At 38.6% G+C, this 12,176-nt stretch overlaps 1 protein-coding gene across 1 annotated transcript in view; it reads left to right on the forward strand.

Annotated features, from left to right (window-relative positions):
- The first annotated feature begins 10,824 nt into the window (after positions 1-10,824).
- LOC117324373 (mucin-21-like) overlaps positions 10,825-12,176 on the forward strand; it is a 69,464-nt gene continuing 68,112 nt past the window's right edge. Inside the window, exon 1 of the mRNA XM_033880201.1 lies at positions 10,825-10,986. The gene's annotated coding sequence lies outside the window, so the exon portion shown is untranslated. The remainder of the gene's footprint in view (positions 10,987-12,176) is intronic.

Raw genomic sequence — 12,176 nt, forward strand, 5'->3', positions numbered from 1 at the left:
AACACAATATTAAAGAAATCAATTTTGAAATTCGTCTATGAATTACTTAAGAGAGTCAATGACATAGTACAGCGGGAAAAAAGGAATCAAATGACAAGAAAATCAAAGAAATGATTAACCAACTAAAACTAAAGGAAATCATAAATAAGCAATATTGATGGAGTACAAAATCGGAAAACTATCAGCAGATACCAAGGAAAAATCAACACCAATCCTTGTAATTTTACGCTCTTAGAATTGAAAAGAACTTTATTTAAAAACATAAGGCAGCCGGATAAGAGGTTTACACTAATTTTAGTCTTTAACGACCTTACAAGGAGGAATGATATGCCAAGGTTAATAAGAAGACGCTAAGTTACGATCTGAATCCGAGGAGTGACTACTCCTACAGCCATGTTTGTTGAGTGGGAGGCCCGTCCTGGAACAAGACACAGGACTGATGAAAACAACTTATTGTGTAGGCTTTCCTGCGATCATATCAGATAATATTTTAGATTTGGATATAGAAGCCTCAGGCCCGCGTCTCATTATCATATCATGGTAGACCTTCTTACTTTTCCAGCTGCCTTATTCAATAGCGTAAAACTAACCCCGATCAGCTAATTTAGGACCGGAATTTGTCGATGAAGATATGATATTATAAAGGAAAAGTTTTTTTTTCGTACTATGGAATCCAGTTATTTGTTATTTAGAAAACTACAATAAATTGTATGAGTTATAGTACATTTCCCGTGATATCACTTGAGATGTCCTTTCCATTACATCAGCTACTAGAACCCATACAGTCTGAATCCTCTCCAAGATTCAAGAGGCGTGTTAGAGTTGAACTATTTTCCCATTAATACAATATGCCAATGAATGTGTTTATTATTATTTTTCTGGATATTAGCTCAACCTCACATCAATTTACAATGAATTCTAGAAAATTGGTTAAACTACACTCTGTTGCTAAACACTTTTAAATATTATGTCACACAGGCAAAATGTCTTCATATCAATTCAGGTCAGATTCAGGTCAAATTGACCAGAAAAGAGCAGAATAGTCAATTCATGTTAAATAATTGACCTGAATTTAACATGAAATTGACCAGAATTTGACCTGGAAATTTCTTCCATGTGAAGTTCATGTCAAGTCCATGTCAATTTAAGGTCCAAATTCAGGATAATTTCAGGTCAATTGTTTTACCAGAAATCCACAATTTTTTTTTTATTTCAGGTAATTTTTACAGATCTATTCGAAGCCTTGCCAGAATTTCTCCAGGAAGAAGGTACAAGTGTGTAGTAAATACAGTTGTGTAGGTCTGGGTCATACGACACAGTCTGTAGCATGTCGGTAGAATAAAACAAACACAATCATACATACCATACGTCGAGGTTTTAAGCATTAAGCTTAATCTGATGGAAATCCCAACCATCCCTATTGTAGATACATGTAATACCGAAAACTCGATGACAAACTTATGAAGAAAGCACGTCATGATAAGTTTGCAATTCGGGTTTTCTTTCTTTCCAGCATGAAGTAAAAAATGTTCCTATCAATGCTTAAATAACCCATTGTATCGGAAAGACAGCGACGACATGAAAGACTCTCCCTGTGAGCGGGGATATAACCTACCATGTATATCGAAGATTTCCGGGAAATTAACAAAACCTATACTGACAATTGCGAGTGTGGCCGGTGGTATATCATTCATATTTTTGATATCAGAAAGTGAGCGCGGGGAAGACACCCATCAAGCCACCTGGTCATCTCTCAAAAGCTCTCATACCTTAAAGATCTTATCCAGACTTGGATGGTTTTTACACCTACGTCAACTAAAGTTTTTTACGGAGTATCGACGTCAAGACAAAACCGCTACCAGTAGTGTAACCTCACTATTTAAACGCTCAGAAAATTGGCTCTGGTGAATTATTTATAATGTTATCCAGAAACGTTATCAGGAAACGTTAAGTTAATCATAGAAAATCGCATCTTCTCATTTTAATATGAAAATATTGCTGCTAAGTACTCGTTCAATGTCTTTTCGACCATAAAAGAGAAAAAAGCAAATGCTGGAAATCAATCAGATGAAGGATAAGGTTTGATGGTTTTGAGTTAATCCATTCAGAGTAGAAAAGCTTTCTCCAATATCATGTTTCACTGCTTCCGTTGCATATTAATGATTTACGATTAAACTCTTGGGGTTTCGTCAGATGAAGCATATGCTTCTGGTGATTATATTACCATAAATATATTAGTTTCTTCAGAACTAACTTTGAAATAATTTATTACGTTAAATATACTATCGGAATATTACCTTTATGGTGGTAACCAAACACTCGATGGTGGTAAAAACACTTTATTGTGGTAACCAAACACTCTATGGTGGTAACCAAACACTATATGGTGGTTACCAAACACTCTTTGGTGGTAACCAAACACTATATGGTGGTAACCAAACACTATATGGTGGTAACCAAACACTCTATGGTGGTAAAAACACTTTATTGTGGTAACCAAACACTCTATGTTGGTAACCAAACACTATATTGTGGTAACCAAACACTTTATGGTGGTAACCAAACACTCTATGGTGGTAAAAACACTTTATTGTGGTAACCAAACACTCTATGGTGGTAACCAAACACTATATGGTGGTAAAAACACTTTATTGTGGTAACCAAACACTCTATGGTGGTAACCAAACACTATAGGGTGATTAGCAGAAACTCTATGGTGGTAACCAAACACTCAATGGTGGTAACCAAACACTATATGGTGGTTACCAAACACTATATGGTGGTTACCAAACAATCTATGGTGGTAACCAAACAATCTATGGTGGTTACCAAACACTCTATGGTGGGTACCAAACACTTTATGGTGGTTACCAAACACTCTATGGTGTTAAACAAACACTATATGGTGGGTACCAAACACTCTATGGTGGGTACCAAACACTTTATGGTGGTTACCAAACACTCTATGGTGTTAAACAAACACTATATGGTGGCTACCAAACACTCTATGGTGGTTACCAAACACTATATGGTGGTTACCAAACAATATATGGTGGTAACCAAATACTTTATGGTGGTAACCAAACACTCTATGGTGGTTACCAAACACTATATGGTGATAACCAAAAACTATATGGCGGTTACCAAACACTCTATGGTGGTAACCAAACACTATATGGTGGTAACCAAACACTCTTTGGTGGTAACCAAACACTCTATGGTGGTAACCAAACACTCTGGTGGTTACCAAACACTCTATGGTGGTAAAAAAACACTATATGGTGGTAACCAAACACTATATGGTGGTAACCAAACACTCTATGGTGGTAACCAAACACTATATGGTGGTTACCAAACACTCTATGGTGGTAACCAAACACTTTATGGTGGTTACCAAAGACTATATGGTGGTAACCAAACACTATATGGTGGTAACCAAACACTCCTTGGTGGTTAGCCATCACTCTATGGTGGTTAGCCATCACTCTTTGGTGATTAGCAGACACTCAATGGTGGTAATCAAGCACTCTATGGTGGTAGTCAAACACTCTATGGTGGTTACCAAACACTATATGGTGGTAACCAAACACTCTATGGTGGTAAAAACACTCTATGGTTGTAAAAACACTCTATGGTGGTTACTAAACACTATATGGTGGTAACCAAACAATCTATGGTGGTTACCAAACACTACATGGTGGTAACCAAATACTCTATGGTGGTAACCAAACACTCTATGGTGGTTACCAAACACTATTGTGGTAACCAAACACTCTAAGGTGGTTAAAACACTATATGGTGGTAACCAAACACTCTATGGTGGTTACCAAACAATATATGGTGGTAACCAAATACTTTATGGTGGTAGCCAAACACTCTTTGGTGGTAACCAAACACTCTATGGTGGTTACCAAACACTATATGGTGATAACCAAAAACTATATGGTGGTTACCAAACACTCTATGGTGGTAACCAAACACTGTATGGTGGTAAAAACACTATATGGTGGTAACCAAACACTATATGGTGGTTACTAAACACTCTATGGTGGTAACCAAACACTATATGGTGGTAACCAAACACTTTATGGTGGTTACCAAAGACTATATGGTGGTAACCAAACACTCTATGGTGGTAACCAAACACTCCTTGGTGGTTAGCCATCACTCTATGGTGGTTAGCCATCACTCTTTGGTGATTAGCAGACACTCAATGGTGGTAATCAAGCACTCTATGGTGGTAGCCAAACACTCTATGGTGGTTACCAAACACTATATGGTGGTTACCAAACACTCTATGGTGTTAAACAAACACTATATGGTGGCTACCAAACACTCTATGGTGGTAACCAAACACTATAGGGTGATTAGCAGAAACTCTATGGTGGTAACCAAACACTCAATGGTGGTAACCAAACACTATATGGTGGTTACCAAACACTATATGGTGGTTACCAAACAATCTATGGTGGTAACCAAACAATCTATGGTGGTTACCAAACACTCTATGGTGGGTACCAAACACTTTATGGTGGTTACCAAACACTCTATGGTGTTAAACAAACACTATATGGTGGGTACCAAACACTCTATGGTGGGTACCAAACACTTTATGGTGGTTACCAAACACTCTATGGTGTTAAACAAACACTATATGGTGGCTACCAAACACTCTATGGTGGTTACCAAACAATATATGGTGGTAACCAAATACTTTATGGTGGTAACCAAACACTCTATGGTGGTTACCAAACACTATATGGTGATAACCAAACACTATATGGTGGTTACCAAACACTCTATGGTGGTAACCAAACACTATATGGTGGTAACCAAACACTCTTTGGTGGTAACCAAACACTCTATGGTGGTAACCAAACACTCTGGTGGTTACCAAACACTCTAGGTGGAACCCCAAACCCTTTTGGTGGTTAAAACCCATTTGGGGGTAACCAACACTATAGGGTGGTTACAAACACTATGGTGGGAACCCAACACCATTGGTGGTAAACCCAAAACCCCTTTTTGGTGGTACCAAAACTTATGGTGGTAACCAAACACCTCTATGGTGGTAACCAAACAACTCTTTGGGGGTTACCACACTCTATGGTGGTTACCAATCTTGTTACCAAACACTCATGGTGGTAAACAAACACTTCTATGGGATCAACACTATGGGGGGTAAAACCCCTTATGGTGGTTTCCAAACCCTCTATGGGGAAAAACATATATGGGGGGTACCAAACACTTTATGGTGGTACAAACACATATGTGCTACCAAACCCATATGGTGGTACCAACTTTATGGGGTAAAAACTATTGGTGGGAAAAAACATATGTGTAGTCCAAACCTCAAAAATGGTTACCAACACTATATGGTGGTGAACCAAACACCATTGGTTAAAAAACCTTATGGTGGTACCAAACCATATTGTGGTAACCAAAAATTTTGGTGGTTCCCCAAAACTGTATGGTGGTTAAAAAATTACGGTGGTTAACCCAACACCTATTGGGGGTACCAAACACCTCTAGGTGGTTACCAAACCTTTGGTGGTTACCAAACAACTATTGGTGTAACCAACACTATATGGTGGTACCAAACCTTATGTGGTACCAAACACCCTTTGGGTTACCCTCACTCTATGGTGGTTACCACACTCTTTGGTGGTAACAACACTAAAGGGGGTAATCAACACCCATGGTGGTACCAAACCCCTTATGGTGAAAACAAACCCTTTGTGGTAACCAAACACTCTATGGGGGTACCAAAAACCTATGGTGGTAACCAACACCATATGGTGGTACCAAACACTTAGGTGGTAACCCAACACATATGGTGGAACCAAACACTCTATGGTGGTAACCAAACCCCTTGGGGTTACCAACACTCATGGTGGTTCCACACTTTGGTGGTAAAACCATATGGTGGTAACCAACACCTATTGGTGGTACCAAACACTTATGGTGGTAACAAAACCATATGGTGGTAACCAAACAATTTGGGCTTTTCCAACACTTATGGTGTACCAAACACTATGGTGGTAACAACACTATTGGTGGTTCCAAAACCTTATGGTGGTAACAAACACTTATGGTGGTACCAAACACTCTTGGTGGTTAGCCACACTTATGTGGTGTTACCAAACCATTCTGATGGTACAGACCTAATGGGTATCAGCACTCTATGGTGGTAGAATCCATGTGGTTACCACCTTTGGTGGTAACCAAACACTCATGGTGGTAACAACACTCTATGGTGGTAAAACCTCTATGGTGGTTTAAAAAAACTATATGGTGGTAACCCCAAAAACTCTAGGTGGTACCAAACACTATATGGGGTACCAAACTCTATGGTGGTAAAACACTCTATGGTGTTACCAAACACTATTGGGTAACCAACACTCATGTTTGGGTTAAACACTAATGGTGGTTAAAAAAATTATGTGGTCAAACATCTAAGGTTGTAACCAAAATTATGGTGGTTACCAAACTCTTGTGGTACCAAACTAGGTTCCAACACTATTGGTGGTAACAAAACTATATGGTGGTAACCAACACTCTAAGGTGGAACAAACATTATGGTGGTAAAAACACTTATTGTGGTAACCAAACCACTATGGTGGTAAAACCATATTGGTGTGTAACCAAACACTTGGGGGTAAAAACCTTATGGTGTTACAAACCTCTATGGTGGTAACCAAACACTTTGGTGTAAACACTACTTTGGGGTTACCACACTTGTGGTAAACAATCACACTTTGGTGTTACAACATATTGGGTTTGGGACCACCCCTCTATGGTGGAACCATCTATGGTGGTTACCAAACACTATATGGTGGTAACCAAACACTATTGTGGTACAAAACCCATAGGGCCACACTTATGGTGTAAAACACTTATGGTGGTACCAACACTCTATGGTGGTACACCTATATTGTGGGAGCCAAAAATTATGGGGGTACCAAAACTTATTATGTGGTTACCAAACACTATGTGGTCCAACACTGAGTGGTACAAACACTTATTTTGGTAAAACACTCTATGGTGTAACCTTATGTGGTCCAAATCTATGGGAAACACTATATGTGGTAGCCAAACATCTAGGGAACAACACTTGGTGTAGCCAAAAACTTTATGATGGTTAACACAAACAGAGCTACAACACTATATGGTGGTAACCAAACACTGTATGGTGGTAAAACACTATATGGTGGTAACCAACTACTAGGTGGTAACAACACTATGTGGTAACCAAACACTATATGGTGGTAACCAAACACATATGGTGGAAAAACATTAGGTGGTAACCAAACAGTTGGGACAACACTTATGTGGTACCAAACACTTTTGGTGGTTACCAAACACTTATATGTGGTAAAACCTATTGGTGTACCAAACACTCAGGTGGTTCCAAACTTATATGGTGGCCCAAAACAATTGGTGGTAACCAACACACATATGGTGGTAACAAACACTTATGGTGGTACCAAACACTAATGGTGGTTACAAACACTATATGGTGGTTACACCAACACTTATGGTGGTAACCACCATATGGTGGTAGCCAAACACTCTATGGTGGTAAAAACACTATATGGTGGTAGCCAAACACTCTATGGTGGTTACCAAACACTATAATTATATGGTGGTAACCAAACACTGTATGGTGCTTACCAAACACTATAATTATGGTGGTAACCAAACACTGTATGGTGGTAAAAACACTTATGGGTGGTTAAACCAACACCTATGGTGGTAACCAACCTTGGTGGTAGCCAACACTATGGTGGTAAAACCATCATTTGGTGTAACCAAACACTTATGGTGGTAACCAACACTTTGGTGGTACAAACTGTATGGTGCTTACCAAACACTATATGGTGGTAACCAAACACTGTATGGTGGTAAGCAAACACTATATGGTGGTAAGCAAACACTATATGGTGGTAACCAAACACCATATGGTGGTAGCCAAACACTATATGGTGGTTACCAAACAATATATGGTGGTAACCAAACACTATATGGTGGTAACCAAACACTGTATGGTGGTAACCAACACTGTATGGTGGTAACCAAACACTATATGGTGGTAACCAAACACTATATGGTGGTAACCAACACTGTATGGTGGTAACCAAACACTGTATGGTGGTAACCAAACACTATATGGTGGTAAAACACTATATGGTGGTTACCAAACACTCTATGGTGGTAACCAAACACTGTATGGTGGTAACCAAACACTATATGGTGGTAAAACACTATATGGTGGTTACCAAACACTATATGGTGGTAACCAAACACTATATGGTGGTAACCAAACACTGTATGGTGGTAAAACACTATATGGTGGTAGCCAAACACTCTATGGTGGTAAAAACACTATATGGTGGTAGCCAAACACTCTATGGTGGTAAAAACACTATATGGTGGTAACCAAACACTGTATGGTGGTAAAAACACTATATGATGCTTACCAAACACTATATGGTGGTAACCAAACACTGTATGGTGGTAAAAACACTATATGGTGGTTACCAAACACTATATGGTGGTAACCAAACACTGTATGGTGGTAACCAAACACTATATGGTGGTAAAACACTATATGGTGGTTACCAAACACTATATGGTGGTAACCAAACACTATATGGTGGAACCAAACACTGTATGGTGGTAAAACACTATATGGTGGTAGCCAAACACTCTATGGTGGTAAAAACACTATATGGTGGTAGCCAAACACTCTATGGTGGTAAAAACACTATATGGTGGTAAAAACACTATATGGTGGTAAAAACACTATATGGTGGTAACCAAACACTATATGGTGGTAAAAACACTATATGGTGGTAACCAAACACTGTAGGGTGGTAAAAACACTATATGGTGGTAGCCAAACACTCTATGGTGGTAAAAACACTATATGGTGGTAGCCAAACACTCTTTGGTGGTAACCAAACACTGTAGGGTGGTACAACACAGGGTAAACCTATATGGTGGTACCAAACACTGTAGGGGTTAAAAAAACTATATGGTGGACCAACACTTATGGTGGTAACCAAACCTATAATGGTGTACCAAACACTTTGGTGGTACCAAACACTTATGGTGGTAACCAACATGTAGTGGGTAAACAACATATGTGGTAACCAAACCACTCTTGTGGTACAACACTATATGGTGGTTAGCCACACTTTGGTGGTAGCGAACCAATGGTGGTTAAACAAACCTGTTGTGGAACCAAACACTGTTATGGTGGAAAAAAACACTATGGTGGTACCAAACACTTCTGGTGAAAACACTATATGGGGGAACCAACACTTTGGTGGTTACCAAACACTATATGGTGGTACACACTTGTAGAAACACTATTGGGTTACCAAACACTTTAAAGGGGGAACCAAACACTATGGGGTTCAAAATTGATAGGTGGTAAAAACACTATATGGGTTACCAATTTTAAGACAACATGAATGTGGTACAAAACTATTGGTGGTAACCAAACACTATATGGGGTCCAAACACTTATGGTGGTTACCAAACACTTAATTATGGTGGTAACCAAACACTTATGGTGTTACCAAAAGGAGCCTATAGTGGTAACACACTTGGTGAAACCACTTAGGTGGTAACCAAAACATCCTTAGTGGTTACTCAACTCTATGGGGGTACCACACTTTGGTGGTTACCGACACTCAAATTTTGCCAGCACTTATGGTGGAATACACAGGTGTCATGGAAAAGGGAAAACCTCATGGTGGACCAAACCACTTTTTACCACACACTTATGGTGGTTACCAACCTCTATGGTGGTTACCAACACTATTGTGAACCAAACACTTAGGTGGGTAAAAAACTTTTGGTGTTACAACATCATTGTGGTAACCAAACTATATTGGTTATCAACACTCTATGGTGTTACCAAACACTATATTGAACAAACTTAAATTGCTAACCAACACTCTTTGGTGGTAGCCAAACACTGTATGGTGGTAAAAACACTATATGATGGTTACTAAAGACTATATGGTGGTAACCAAACACTCTATGGTGGTTACCAAACACTATATGGTGGTAACCAAACACTCTATGGTGGTTACCAAACACTCTATGGTGGTTACCAAACACTATGGTGGTTACCAAACACTATATGGTGGTTAGCCATCACTCTTTGGTGATTAGCAGACACTCAATTGTGGTAACCAAACACTCAATGGTGGTAATCAAGCACTCTATGGTGGTTACCAAACACTCAATTCAAATATTCAAATAATTTTCTCTAAAAACTGCGTGAATTCCGTTTGGTTTAACGTCAGGTTGATGTTATTTTCCAGAAACACTGGCTTCTATATCCTGATTATCTCCACCTTACACATCGTTGTTTGTGTAAAATCAAATATACAGTTTAATTTCTCGATCAACCCGATTTTTTCTTTTCTCCAAGCTCTGACTTTCCGGATCAATTTTTAACAAATTTTATTTCCGGATAAAACTTCATCTTCATGATAAATCACTACGCATTCTCTCTGACACTCCGATTGAAACTTCATCTCTGTGAGATCATTATATCATACTCAGAACAATAAAAGTGCTGATTGAATAAGATTCTTGAATCATTGCTATGACATCACCAGTAATACAATATAACAGTCAGCCTCATATTCAGTACTGGCTGTTACATCTGGAAAAAAAACGGTTTATCTAATGAATATTTGATTTTGCCTAGCAACACGCATTACTAATACCTGCGCGACCACCCCACATAGAACTAATTTATATCGCCACTGCTGTTTATTGCAAAATAGTCAGTCCGCAGAAATCAGGTATCACAGGTAGCGTGCTGATACCAAGGGTCGCTAGCAGGCGTTACAGTTTAAACATTCGTATTTCATTATCTACTTGTGTGTGACTTGGGAAGTGGTCAACAATATTCGGGATTATATAGAACCAAATTATATCTATTTGTCGGTGAATAACCAGGTAAGTGTTTCCGATATAAATAAGAATTATTTATTTTGTAAAAGTATCAGTTGTTACTGTGTAAGTACTCTATACCAACTTCTATGTGTATATTGTAACTCATCTTTTTCCAAGGAGTGCAATCAGACTACAAGTTTGGTAAAATATCTAACGACTACAGCATGCGCTTATTTCTAGTAACATTGAAGATACTTCTCCTGTAAGTTTATGGACATATAAGGTTGCTTGTCATTACAGCAATGAATACAGTTTATGGTCCTGTAAACGATCATATAAGGTTGCTTGTCATTACAGCAATAAATACAGTTTATGGTCCTGTAAACGATCATATAAGGTTGCTTGTCATTACAGCAATAAGTACAGTTTATGGTCCTGTAAACGATAAAATAAGGTTGCCTGTCATTACAGCAATGAATACATTTTATGGCACTGAAAACTCTCCATACAAGGTTGACTGTCACCACAGCAATGGATACAGAATTTTCTGATTATAGTCCTGTAAACTCTTTATACAAGGTTGCTTTTCATTACAGCAATACATACATATTTTGGTCCTGTAAACTCTCCATACAAAGTTGCTTGTCATTACAGCAATGAATACACTTGATGGTCCCGTAAACTCTCCATACAAGGTTGCCTGTCATTACAGCAATGAATACACTTGATGGTCCCGTAAACTCTCCATACAAAGTTTCCTGTCATTACAGCAATGAATACACTTGATAGTCCCGTAAACTCTCCATACAAAGTTGCTTGTCATTACAGCAATGAATACACTACATGGTCCCGTAAACTCTCCATAAAAGGTTGCCTGTCATTACAGCAATGAATACACTTGATGGTCCTGTAAACTCTCCATAAAAGGTTGCCTGCCATTATAGCAATGAATACACTTGGTGGTCCCGTAAACTCTCCATACAAGGTTGCCTGTCATTACAGCAATGAATACACTTGATGGTCCCGTAAACTCTCCATAAAAGGTTGCCTGTCATTTAAGCAATGAATACACTTGATGGTCCTGTAAACTCTCCATACAAGGTTGCATGTCATTACAGCAATGGATACTGATTATAGTCCTGTTAACTCTCCATACAAGGTTGCCTGTCATTACAGCAATGAATACAGATTATAGTCCTGTAAACTCTCCTTACAAGGTTGCCTTTTATTACAGCAATGAATACACTTGATGG

This window comes from Pecten maximus, chromosome 1 (genome assembly GCF_902652985.1).
Source record: "Pecten maximus chromosome 1, xPecMax1.1, whole genome shotgun sequence".
Lineage (NCBI taxonomy): Eukaryota > Metazoa > Mollusca > Bivalvia > Pectinida > Pectinidae > Pecten > Pecten maximus.